This window comes from Bombus terrestris, chromosome 13 (genome assembly GCF_910591885.1).
Source record: "Bombus terrestris chromosome 13, iyBomTerr1.2, whole genome shotgun sequence".
NCBI classification, from domain to species: Eukaryota; Metazoa; Arthropoda; class Insecta; order Hymenoptera; family Apidae; genus Bombus; species Bombus terrestris.
This window is the reverse complement of record NC_063281.1, coordinates 4,268,733-4,283,289: the sequence shown is the minus strand read 5'-3', so window position 1 is coordinate 4,283,289 and position 14,557 is coordinate 4,268,733. Positions and strand designations below refer to the sequence as shown.

The following is a 14,557-nucleotide window of genomic DNA, read 5'->3' as shown; positions in this document are numbered from 1 at the left end:
TATATACATAATTCTGCTCAATTAATCTGTTTCGCCAATCTAAATCATTCGTTATGTTTTGCTACGAGACTAAGAGGTGTTCCAAGTCCCAATATTTGTCAACGGAAGTGTATATCGTATATGTACATTGTTAACTTTTTGATAATTGTCGTGATAAAGAGACTCTGGTATAAAGCATAATACAGTAATTGTTGAAAATGTAACTAGAAGATTGTTCTAGATGCAATCGATAGACTCGATTTTCTCCTAGTCTATGTAAGCGCGTGCAATAAAGGTTTTTTCGGCTCAGAACGGTGCGATAGATTTATAGTAATAACTATTGCGATCCTACCTCTGAATATAAAAATAACAACGGTAATTGTCAAGGATAGTTTTGTTAGACTAAGCGATAGTGTGTCGCCACTTTTACGATATGAAACTATCGAACTCATTTGCTACTATAATACCGATGCTTCTTTATGTCTGAGGATCACGCAATCTCGATTAAGTTAAACAACAACTAGTGGGAGTATAACCCCGTCTAAGTTTTGTGCTGTATAAGTTTTTAAATGCAAACCGTCGTCGACCAGCACGGAGTAAAGTTGCGTTGCTTTGTATCGCGTGTGTTTAAGCGTTTGTTAACACCTACAGAAGCCGAGTTAAAGTCTCTTTTCGAATCGACAATTAACCCTACACAATCCGCGAATCGCCATAAATTCTATTCGAGGAATTCCTAAGCCGCTTAGTTGCCGCATTGCCAATGGGTCTTTTTACGCACACGGCCGTAACTGTTAGAACACCTGTAGGTATTTAGTACAAATTGGATTAGCATATCACTGCTTTCCTTTTCTACTCCTATTTAGAATTTTCATCATATTCATCTTAATATAAAATATTAAATATAAAGTACGATACTTTATATATACCTCGCAATTTGTCATTAGATATTAGGCACATTGTTTTAAATGTGGCAAAATGGCACGACGTCGATGTTACCAAATAGGTAAATGAAGCAATGAGTAAATATCCTAATATGATACATACAGCCAGCAGTGTACATTAGATAACACATCTAAATTTACCCCGGCACGATTTTACGATACATGTACGTACTAGTGTTTCCGATTAAATCAAGTTTAGTTATTCTCGAAACTCGCTAATTAGTAAGGTCGTGTGGTAGCTTTATAACATATCATTATGCACATTTACAAGGTCTTACTAATATCCGAAAGAAACGCGTCTAATGACTCGCCGATTTTGCATCGAGGTCGTCTGCGTCCAAAAACTCCACGACTTCGCAATAAATTCGCCTGGAAATCCTTCGACTTACCAACAGCGTCTACAACTCTTAGCAGTTTTTCGACTTCTCGTCTCGACTTATCTTCGCCGTCTTTCTGCAATGACTCTCCGATTTCTCATTGCATTTTTTTCGTTCACGAAGCGTTAGCCTCTTGCGGTTTCTTGATTTCTCGTCAGGTTTGTCCTGCTTGTAGCTCCCTGATCGCACGATAGGTTCGTCCATGCATCCCGTTAATCGACGACCATGTTCCACAAATAATACTCCTCACCAGCCTCTAGCGCTCCTTGTTCAACATCGAATTCCATATACACGGTCCGATCAAAAAGTTCGGGGACGTCATTTGCAAAACGCGATAGGTGAGACTTTAGGATCTGAAGATTGGAAGGTTGGGAGGACCATGTTTCATTGTTTATTCCTTATTTAACCTTTTAGGTACAAACGATAGTAAACGATACAGCACTGCAATGTGTGACGAATAATGGTGTTCTCTACGCAAGCACGTTGGAATGAAGTTTTTGATAACTTTTTTTTTTATTTATTTATTTATTAGAATATTTACAATCAATTCTCGTTGAGAATTTTCAGTAATTTAATTTGGCGTGATACAGTGACATGGATTATAATAGTTTTATATCGTTGGTTCTAGTAGAATCTAAGGATTTAATCTAGAGGGTATTTTCCTTTTAGTCTGCGGATCTGGTCCGGTTTTTGATAACTAAATTATAATTTTTCTTTAAAGTATGATGCATATACTTAAACTTTAATAATTTACTTTAATAATTAATAATACAATCCAAATACAATCCAAAATAAGCAAGACAAATAAAAAAGAACATTTAATTCAAACGGTGATCGAATGAGTCGGTGGAATGAGCCACTATAGTGATGCATCGTACCTAAGAGGTTAAACAGCAGAGAGCGTGTGACAATTCGTTGGAGCTTTTGGCCCGAATTTCTTCGGCTTCCCGCAAACCACCGCATTCACCGGAATTTGTTTCTAGCGGATCATTTCTTTTTCCCCTGCCTTAACACTTTGACTGTCACGCCGAAATCACATGTTTCGCTCAGGACGCCACAGTGTTTTAACACAGTGCACCGTTAGATGCAAGATTTGTTCTCATTTTTTTTTTTTTTCTATTGACGTTCTAATAAAAATGTTTAATTGTTCAATGGGGCACTTTTTATTTCAAAGTATCTTCTACTTATCGGTTATATTCAAAATGCTCCCACTGTCAATTTTCATTCAATTTTTACAATTACAAGAAGTTCAAGCGCTCTGGTCACCAATGACCACCGTGGCAGTCAAAGTGAAAAGCTCGTTTCGTTACGTGGGAGGAAGTCATTGCCAAATCGATGAACGTGCTAAACTCATTTTCAGAGTCGACGTAGCAGGCGGCTATCGAAAACTGGGAAGAAAGATTTCAAAGGTGTATGTATAGCGAAGGAGATTATTTTAAAAGACGTTCCTTGTAAATATTTGTAAAGTTTTGGAACTTTTTGATCAGGCGTTGTATATATGTAAGCGTTGGCCAAAAAATGTTTTCGTTTTTGTCAGTAGATGACATTGATGTCGCCTCAATCGCCAACATCTTTCTTTGTTTTTGAAAATGCATACATATGTCTGAAAGCTTACGTATCAACCTTTCTTATAAAAGAAACTATCAAGATTAATATCGTATCGTTTTCTCGTAAGTTTATTTATTTCGAGCCTTAAAAAATTCTCTCAAAGGGAAAAAATTGGCAAATTTAGGGACTCGTAAAACGCACGAGGAGAAGTTTTTCGAACGTAGAACTGGGAAATTTTTCAAGGATGGTATTATAAAGTTAGCTAAAAGCCGGCAGAAAATAACAATAGAATAGTAGAAAATAGTTAGAATACCACCTAACTGACGTACGTCTTAGCTATCATTTTTTTTTTGTATTGTTAAAGTAAGACATCCGTAGTTACATGTAGAACTACACGCATAGCTTCTATTTCGCTCCGTCATAATTTTTTTAAAGAACAATAACGCCATCTATAGATAACACAAGAAGCAGACAAATTTTTGCAGTTGTATCAAAGACAAAGTTTAATACCCCGTATCAAGATAGATCAATCGACCAATTCGTTGTCAGCATGGCCGGCTGTTAAGTCATATCTGATAGACATTGCGATTTAATCTGGTTATCCAGATACACTCGAAGTTCCAGGAAAAGCAGATCAACAAAAAACAGTGGCGTGCGCCGATTTGCGTCATGCTCGATTGCTAATGAGCGAATGATGACTCTTGGGTTCGAGTGGTGAGGAAATTGCGTGGCATACAGGGCATTCGTGCAAGTAATGAAACAAACTGAAGTGAAACGTGGCGCAGCCAGATAATGCTAGATAACTGGCGAAAATAAATAGGTGACGGATATCTTTGGAATTGCCAAACGACTACTTATCACGTGTAACGATCGCATAGTTTTATTGTTTTTTTCCCGTAAAACTTAGTACTTTAAAGATTGTCGATAAATTGCGAAAACAAAAGATTGCGTGAAAATACAAACACGTTTCAACGATAGAAATATATACCTGTTTCAATTCGATCTTTGTTACCAATATAATACCTACATCTCTAATACGCATATATGTCAAAAGTTTCGATACTTTATCCGGAACTTTGACGTCCAATTCGAATATTAAGAATATGTTGAGACAAAGAGACTTATTATTCATATACGACTACAATAAACATTACATATGCACGCGCACATTATGAAACAAGAGAAACTGAACAGACCAGAGAAATATAATTCTATCGAATGATTCTTATTCGAAGAAGCGCAGTTGAGAATTTGTATAAACGATGAGACTGACATTTTTCAGTATCCAGGTCTTTTTACTTACCTTCAATTTTTATTTACTATTTCTAGATTTATATTCTTCTAAATTTGTTACACTGGATAATACGTACAGCGATATAATGTCATTAAATATTGACACATTGACTGTCAAATGTAAATTAACTCGTACATATATAAATTTACATAAATGTAAATAAATGTAAATAATGAAATTTAAAACATGACTTTTTATTGGAGGAAATGACAAGAGTTAATAAAAAAACTTTACCAAATAAATTTTGCAACAATTTTACGATAATCGATAAAAAGATATGCGAAATAAAACGTTGCCTTTCGTCTAATTTGTGATTCTTCAATATCATAAGATTTATGTAATGAGAAAATTTGATGAGTCTAAAGTGTATTTTGTTTAATTATCATAACGTAATTTTAAAGTCAATCAATGTCATCATAAACAAGGCCATAAATATTTATTGCAACATAGTTCTTTATTGCCATTTACGTTTGTTGGCGAAAAGTTTCTAAAATAACGTTATGACATGAACAATCTATTATAAATCTAATCTATTATATATTGAATACTTAAGAGCTAGTGGCTCTTACATATGTATAACTAGTTTCTCGATATGATGCTATGGAAACTTGTTAAAATTACTATTGTATAATTGTATATAATTGCCAGTTACTATATAGTGATTTTTGGGTAGAAGAGAGAAAAAAGAATATATTAATATATATATATATATATATTGAATATTTCACAAAAATAAGTATTTCGATCAATGGCAGAATAATGGCAAACTTAAATAAACTTAACGGAAATTTAATCTACAGGATATCACCAAACTGTATAACAAAGCACAAGCCGGCAGCAGATGAATCTACATAGAAAAGTTAGTGGAAAATGTAGAGTGACACTTCTTCGTAGAGTGTTCCATTTTCGATAAAATCGAGATTGAAAGCCAAGTATGTGGTATTCGAATATGGCTAATTTCGGACACGGCAAGAATAGATAATCGCCAGGAGTTTATTCTACGTGTTAAAGTAAGCCGGAAACGCATAACAACGTTTTTTTGACAATAGGCTTCGTTTATGAGAAAAATAAATGAAAAACTTGATCATAGGCGTCTACTAGGCCAATTCTGAGCTAGATATACGTCATACGTACCTACCTAGTCTACTTTTTTGAAACTGAAAATCTTAGACGAAACAATTTTATTCCACATTTTTCATCCATTTATGTATTTAGAATAACTCCCTATTGATCCTCTGCTCATACCTAGTTGATAATTAGCCAAATTCGAGTATACTTGACAAATTTTCAAACTCGATCTTCTCGACAACAAAACCTCGGACAAAAAGATATCGCTTTGCATTTTTGGTTTATTTTTTTATATAAATCCACCTTCTTTCTGCCTTATGGTATTATATGGAATAAATTAAGAACGAATTAATATTATTTTAAAATGTAAGAATATATTATATAGGTATGTAATTGAATAAAGTGTTTATTAAACATAAAATTAAGCCTAGAGAGAGAGAGAGAGAGAGAGAGAGAGATTAATATGATTACGAATACCATAGCAAGTATTATCTGCATATGTTAATTTATTCTAAATATATCATATGTATATACATTGCATATGTATTCAAATTTATACGACATTGACATTAATACGCAGATATTCAGATTCATACTAACTTTAATGAATTAATTATTTGTCTATTGAAGAAAGTTATGTGTTTTACAGCAGATTAATATCGTAACATTAATATGAGAGGGATTTATATTATTTGAGATATTGAGAAATGATTCAACTTGTTACATTACATAATCCATAATGATAGTTCGTTGTATAATTGTTGCAATAGAAATTAAACAAAACCGTTCAGTTTCTCATAACTCACAGATTTTTTCGCTTCAATTTTATTCATATTGTATAAATTGCACAGAGCCTCTGCAACTGGATCGAAAGATTAAGATACAAAAGTGCTTTCGCTTTCGGTGCTTAAAATAAATGCCAATTTTGAAGGTTGAATAACTTGGAAATACTTTGAATAATTTTGCTCAAATTTTTAAGTTTCATAATTCTGTATTCTGAATGACATTTCGTGTAATATTCAATTCAGGCATCTATATTCGCGCATCATCCTCAGCCTCGATAAAAGGCCAGCTCCCAGAGTAAACTTTCATAGTCACCAAAATCAAGATGATAAATTAAGCTAGAAAAATCATATTCAAGGAAAAATAAAACAAATAAAAATTACAAGAAAATATATGTAATGGATACATCCGGACGTTCGAAACTGAACGGAAACAAGAAATCACAAATCTAAAAGGCCATAATCGAACCTATCTGAAGATACAAACTGCAAATTTGAAGCACGTCTACCAAGGTCGAATATTTAAAAAGTGGAAAATCCCCTATCTGGCATTTTGCGATCAATTTTAAACGCGCCATGGCTCGTGAGAAACGACGAAATACGAGAAACATAAAAAATACCTACAGCTGAAAGGGAAATTACAAACCGTACCAATGCTCACCTTAGCAGAATAAAAAACCACGTGTGACTAAAAACTGCTACTCAAACATCCGCAAAATATTCAACAGAAAGCATCCGACTGATTTACTCGTGCTTCGCCAATAATACGCTGGACACTGATTCATTTTAGATAAATCTACGGGAATCGACCCATTGAATACATCCAATTTAAAGAAATATAATTAATTGAACTAAGCAATGAGGAACGTTTGTAAAACAGACGTAAAAAGAATTTTCATTTAACAGAAGCTAATAAGTGAGATATTGAAGAGAATGATTTGAATCATTTGCATTAGAATCTTAGATTCAGGAATGCGTAAATATACAAGTTGAATAAAATAAAGACAAGTCATGATGAGTCTTGTAATTAATTGTAATTGCTATGCGCGTAAAAATGAATCATTACGCGTGATTCTATGAATCACTGCGATTCTTCTGAATAAAACAGTTCATACTATAGAAATAGTATTATTCCTCGACTGCCAACTTTCCACTTAGTATTCATCGTCAACCTGCAAAATCTCCCACGTATCGGACTGTTCTTCGTGATTTCTACACTGATTAATCGAGGCGGTAATTTAATCGAGACTAAAAGAGCGAATCTGTGCGCAAATACGCATATCGCGAGTGACTCTTTCGGAACATATTTCTATCTCGCTGTTTCGCAACGTGATAATACGCATTTGCATGACGAATGCTAGTGATAATTCTGGAGAATTTTCGCCGAGATCTCAGTGCCATTGCCGGTAGCAATCCTTCCGTAAAAACCTTCGAAACAATTTCATGCACAGATACGTATGCAGCACGTATATGTCGCTTCGTGGCAATGTTCATTCAGAATTCTCTGCGAGCAACTACGTATCTCGATGTCATAGTCCAAAACAACAGGTTTGAACAGAAAAATAAATATGCAAAATTCCTGGAAAGACAGTTTGTATTTTTTTAACGTTGAAAACATTCAATTTTAAGATTACAATTAATTTTGTATGCCGTGAAAGAAAATATGATAATTTTGTCATCGCGAAAGATTCATTTTAATATTTCTCTTCACTCGTTGCCTTTAAATTGAAATTTACATTTAAAATATAGTTAGCCTCTACGTAATATTTGATTCAAATAAATCATTTGAGCGACCTTTCCCCTTTTTTAGGATACAGTTTCCAACGAATATTTCCTATTCTGAAAAGAAACAAATCCAGAAAAGATGTAGTTCAGAAAATTGTTTGGACAACTTTCCACGATACGTGTCACTCGAGAATTCGCAATTTCATATTCATTGCACGAATAACATTTTATTGACTGTAATGAAAAAATTTACGAGGATCGAGGTTATACTTATAATGTAACTAATATGTTAGATAATAAATGTCATACGCTTACTACATCGTAGCTACAAAAAGTATTTACTCGTTAATTAATATCCATTAATTTATTGGTATCCGTTAATCCGCCGACGTCGATTAATATGCAAGTATCGGTTAATTAGATCCAAACATGTCCAAATTGTCATTGGAGAATAAAATCCAAAAATTAACAAGCGTACAAAGACGTCTTGTTCTCGCTGTACGCTGTCTGTTTACTCGTTACGTAACGCAATTCCGTATCGATGTTTATTTCGTTTATCAATCATTATATCAAACATGAAAAGGCGCCACTGTGCCATCCGAGTATTCTATTGCATAAAACAGGTGCATAACGAAAAGAAAGATCTGTCGTAGGATTCCTGGAAGTCGAGGCAAATTTTCAATGCGAAGCGTCGAATGCGTTTCGCGCGTAAAAGTGGTCGAGCAGTTGACTTTCGTGGAATATGTTCGATAATAGAGTCGTGAGATTCGTGTGCAATACGGTGTATCATATCGAAGGTCTTGCGAATTGCACGTGTGTTGGTCTGTGTACAGTGAACGTGTGTTTTCGTGTGACTCATCGCTAATACATGAACGAAGAAAATATTCGGTACGTAGGCACTCCAACTGGAAAGAAAAAAAAAAACATGATTCACTGGCCGCATAATCGAAAATCGTCGAGACGCGCAGAACGCGGACAGCAAATAAAAATGCGTGCTTCAAACTCGCAGCGGTCTTTTTCTGAACTTTCCTTCTTTCGTAACAAAAATCGACATGTAGCCTCTTACGCGTGCTCGGCATAAACGAGCATTTCCAATTATTATAATAATAATTATATATTTATGTTATATGTGCAAATTAGTGTCGTGGGCCTAAATTCGTGAAACGAGTACCAAACTCGCGAAGAGATGACTCAAAATGGAGTAAAAATCAGGAATAACGAAATTCGAGGCTTCGTTCTTTGGATTATCGAGTTTGAAAATTTAACAATCTACATGCGTATTTTCCAGCTAAAATAAAAATATAATAAAAAATATAAAATGTTAGGGTCTTATGTTTATATCTTATTCAATCCGCATATCTTATTCAAATTTATTTAAATTCAACTGGATTAATTGACAACTCTATCAAACGTTGATAGAGTTAATTTTTAGAGTTGATTTAAATGTTATTATAAAAAGAAGCATGCATAAGAAATACATCTTCTTTCAAAGATATATGATTAGAAAACTACATTTAATATGTGAAAAATATCGAATAGTTACTTACGAATTACGAATAATTTGTGTATCGCGAGACAACAATAGGCGTATAACTTGATGTTCATATATTTTTTTGTAAAATTTAAATTTCATATTATAGCACATACATGTAGAGCTTTGCAAAAGTAACAGGTGTTAATTATATGGTAAAAGATTGCAACTAACGTGTACTTATCAATATATTAAACGACTAGATATACAGTAGGCGTCTGCAACGACCAAAATAACTTTACAATTTCATAAATTAATACTGTGATGCTTTGGAATACGTAAAATTCGCGATGCTGTATACGTATAGCATTTTTATTTGATACAATTTTTAATCTAGTCTTCCTTGTATGTAACTTGTAACGTACTTTGTACTTTTAAATGCGTCATCAATGAAAATTTTGCAATCAAAGTTCAAGAACATAGCTGGAGATGACTGCAACATCATTGGTCAGAATTGAATGTAACGTTACAACCGATTCATACATTTGTGCAATCGCAAAAAATTTAGAATAATTTTGAATTAGCTGCATGTGTGATTGTGTAAAAATCTTGTGGCTGTTACACGGCGCGATGGTAAGCGTAGTGATTTCGCAATGGAAAAATTACATTTACACGAAATATTTTCGCATTGTGTAACATAAAAGCTATTTGCTTGTAATCTATTCTAATTTACAGAGTTTTCAGGAGCACTCTTTACAGACATTACCTCGATAGGTAGAATCCTAAATTAAATGCTATAAAACATGTACAGACCGATTTGGAATGAACCATGAAACGAAAGTGAGTAAAAGATATAAAATATAGTTTGAAATATAAGAAAGAAATAACGGATAAACGAATTTATTGAAATTATTGAACAAGATCTCCAAAAGATCTCATATTATTATATTAGCGATACTGATACTTCTTCATTTTAAAAACTTCTTAAATATTTAACATAACATGTACTATCTTTATATTCGTTCGTCGAAATAAAATATCTCTAATTGATATACTTTTTGAGACTTTTACACGATACATACTGTATTCCTTTTTATTTATATATTTTATTTATATTTTATTTTTGCTTTATACTCTATTTACATATTTATTTTCTTTTCATTTATTATAGTTTACTCGAATAAATGTTTTGATGGTTTTAAATCACGAATATGTTATCGACTCTCTACAAAGGTACTACAAACTCGGGGTAAGAAATGGTTGTAAGTTGTAACATTTTCTTTCGTTTCTATTCTCGATTGATAACTTTGATATTACTAATCGTGAAGCGCGTGTCATGATTGGTATTTAAACATAAGTTATACAACAATCTTTGTAACTTTAATCTTTTTTTTGAAATTATATTCCAAAATTAAATTATTATTTCCTATACCGATCTATCCTAAATATAAGTGTATTATTATAAAAGCTATTCTATTCTTAAGGTTAGAAATCATACCAAACAGCATATGCACACAAACAGTAAGATTCGTGAAATTTGAACCTTGTTGTAGTACTTGATAATAAAATGTTTAAGAATCTTAATTTGCCCGCAGAATAATTCAAGATCGAATCTGTTTCCAAATAATAAAACATTTGATTGTACAATTTCAAAATATCTGACAAGGTCGCATAGCAACGAGTTCTACTGTACATGTTATATGATAAATAGATAGTATCTAGTATTTTCTATTGTTAGTTTGTATAATATCAATATATTACGTATATTTAATTAATCTTAACTATGAAAACTTCTCATTCGTTCTAGTCATATCGTAATAATTTATTTTTAAAATCGAATTACGTAGAACGTATGACAAATGTTTCAAAGTCGGTTAATCGATAAATTTGGCCAATAAGTCATCAAACTGATCAAACTATCCCACGCGTGGTCCAAGTCTCGCGTGTTTAAGCTCACAGCACAGCCAAGAAATTCCCTGAAGAGGGATGACCGGCAGGTGTAAAAAAGGTGTACGAGAAGATCCGTTCCACCTGCGGTTTCCACGTTTCAAGGTTCTTCGGAAGAGAAGAAGAGGTACTTGGTCGCGGCAGTTTATTTAGCCGATATAACAAGTAAAAGGTAGCACCAGTAATCGATAAGTTTCGTAGATACATACTTACACAATTATAAAAAGCGAGAAGAAACTCGACATCTTCAATAGCGAGTAACACTCGTCGAGAGTCCGGACACGAACACTTCGAACTCGAACGCTTAATAAAAACATTCCTGGGGAACTGGGAATGCCGCAAATTTCTTCATTCCATTTGATTCCAAGCAATTTCTATACTCATTAGGTCACCAACAGTAGGTCAGAATTTTTCAAGCACGCTCTCGGAGTGTTCCATAAAGAGTTTCGTGATAGAGTGCTACGTATTCGGAGCGCGATGTTAAGAACGATAATGCGACTTCAAATCGAAATTTTTGCATCAAACACGGGTGGATATGCAATTTGTGGGATCTTCTAGCAATAGTGATTCTAAGAAAGAAATAAGATGAGAGATTAAAATAAAATTGGAAAGCTAACAGTGTCTTGCGATGGATTATTAAGTTCCAGAATTCGAAAAAAGTATTATATTTTTAATGTCGTTATCCTATTTCTAAAATATACGGATGTTTTATAAAAGAAACTTCGAAAGAACAAAACTAGTGAAAACAATCATTTCAGAATTACGATAAAATTTTATACTTATAGCTATTGTCATTATTTTTACTTTGACAAATAAATTTTGAATTCAGGAAATACGTGATCGCTATTGAAAATTCATATAATACAATTGACTTCAATGGATGCAAAACTTAATTACATTGTGAAAGAAAATAATACTATAATGACCATCAGATTTTAATAATTTCGAATAAGTAAATCAACTAAATTCCAATATAAAGAAATAGAATATAATTTCATTCTACTCAAATAAACACATCGAATTCCTGAATTGATTTATATTTATATTTGAAGAATGTATCATTGCTGGAACCGCTAAAATGAATACGACCGAAGGTGTTCTTTTTACCTACTTTTGCACATAAAATACTTATGTGTATCCTTTAAAAATTTATCTTTGTTTGTGATAAGAGTATTAATATCAAAGCGCGGAAAATCGTCGTCACAATTCATAGAAATTGAAAACTAGAAGCTCAAACAAAGTGCTGTATACATAGATACGTATACTCGCATATTCTTACGTAAAAGATTTCAAACAAACTATTCCATGTACGTAGATAAATGTAAAAATTCTTATTACTTTGTCAAAAATGGAAACGTATGGGGGAAAAAAGAAGGAACGGGGAGAGAGAGAGAGAAATAAACAAAGAAAGAGCATCGAAGAAAGAGAAACAAAAAGTTGTCAAAGGAAAAGGGGAAAAGGAGAAACTGAAGAAATAGAGGAAAAAGGGAGAAAAGGAATCAAGAGATGGTGGCGGGGGAAACAAAGTAAAAAAAGACTAAAGAAGAATCGAGAATGAGAGAGGAGAAGAGAAAAACTGGCCACGATAGTACATACACACATACATAGAAGTAGCAGAGAAGAGACGAAGGAAGGCCTCGACCGTTGATTGTCGAGCCGATGTAAACTGAACCATGGAACGTACAAGTCGGGCAAGTTGTGTATAGGCGAGTAACCAGTCAGCCAACCAGCCAACCAGTCAGGCTAGAAGACGCAAGCCTGTGCTCGATCGGAGTTCCGGTGGAGTCCGCCTGGTGTTCGTCCGAAACGCCAGGACATTCCACGAAATGCCCTGCCGTTCTACTCCTCCCTCCATTTTTCCCCTCTTTTCCTCTTCCTCTACTCCACGCCGCTTCCACTTGCTGCCTGAACGTTCGAAGATCCGTAAGCAGTACTCTACGAGCGCGAGCACAGCGATGGGATCGATGTGCGATAAAATTGTCCTTACAAGTCCTGTAAATTTCGAAAAGATAACAATTTTATTTAACAGTTCCTCGATAGAATTTCAGAATTATTATAGACATTTTGAATAGTGCATCGTATAACGATAGAACCAAAGTTACGTATAAATCTACATTTATATAGATTAATAATTTTATTTCTGTATTATTTATATTTAAATGGAATCGCTAATATCTTTGTACGTACGTTTTGTAATTTATTTGCATCGTCGATTTCTTAAAATAAGTAACACAAAGTTCTAATAAGAAGCAACATGTTCATTATGAAAATTTTCCTAAAATTATATTCATAAACAAAACTTGCATTATACGATAATTGAACGTTTGCATTATAGAATTAATATTAATAAATAAATATTAACAAGCAGAGTGTATAAATAAAAAGATGTTTAAATGTTAATTCGAGACGAATCGATACGTATACAGGCATCTTGATCGTAAATTGATCCCATCGCTACACAAAATGTGCACAATCTCCACGTCATATGGCAGTCAGTTACATGTGGATTCTCCACGTACGCACACAAACACTGCACAATATACAACTGATCACGCCTCTCTTCGTATTATACTACTACAAATGCGTACCTCTTATTGCTCCTCCTGCAGGGCCGTATACATCGTCGTTTACACCGGAAATTGTCGAGCAATTTCAAACAACCTTTAACCGTTCTCTATAAGGACGAATACATATACAATTTCATACTTTTATATTCGTTATTCATAAAATTAATCGGAACTATAAATTTATTGCATTATACGCGAAGCTGTGCCGAACAATGAATATATGAATGAAAAAATTTCTCGAGCTGTTAGTTAAGAATAATTTATGTATGTAATTGTCGATAACCTTCTCTCCTTCTCATATCTTTGACTAATCAAAGAAATGACAATTATAATTGATTGTTTGATTAAATTATATTCAATAATTAATACATGACTCGTAAGTTAAACGAATATATCGAATACCCTTTGCATGTTAATTATTATCTATGTTGCTTTTTTTAATAGCTGATTTACGTCTATATTTATATATATGTATCTCGATCATGGCGTTAAAATTTTTACAAAATATTATAAGGAACCGCCCAGCCATAATGCAATTAGTACTTAATACACTATCATTATCGTGGCTTATCATCCAAGGACAATCAAGCAAACGTATAATTAACGATTGTGCCACGTAGCCCATAGACAAACTCCCAGTTACACACGTTTATCGATCATATCATATCTGATACGTAGTATTACTTGCAGTAGTTATTCCGGGTCCACTCAACTGCTGGGAATCATTTCAAACGCAATAAATTACTTCATTTTATTAATCAATTCACCAATTATATTTATTATTTGACTCAGAATTTCTACGTTTCACTGTATCTTCTGTCGAGTACTTCTATCGCGTATATTTGTATTTATGGTTGC

The 14,557-nt window shown here is 33.4% G+C and overlaps 1 long non-coding RNA gene across 1 annotated transcript; it reads left to right on the top strand.

Annotated features, from left to right (window-relative positions):
• The first annotated feature begins 6,983 nt into the window (after positions 1-6,983).
• On the top strand, positions 6,984-9,038 carry LOC110119216. The gene is made up of 2 exons (XR_007226116.1): positions 6,984-7,537; positions 7,800-9,038. It is a non-coding gene; the product is annotated as an uncharacterized LOC110119216 (long non-coding RNA).
• Positions 9,039-14,557: the final 5,519 nt, after the last annotated feature.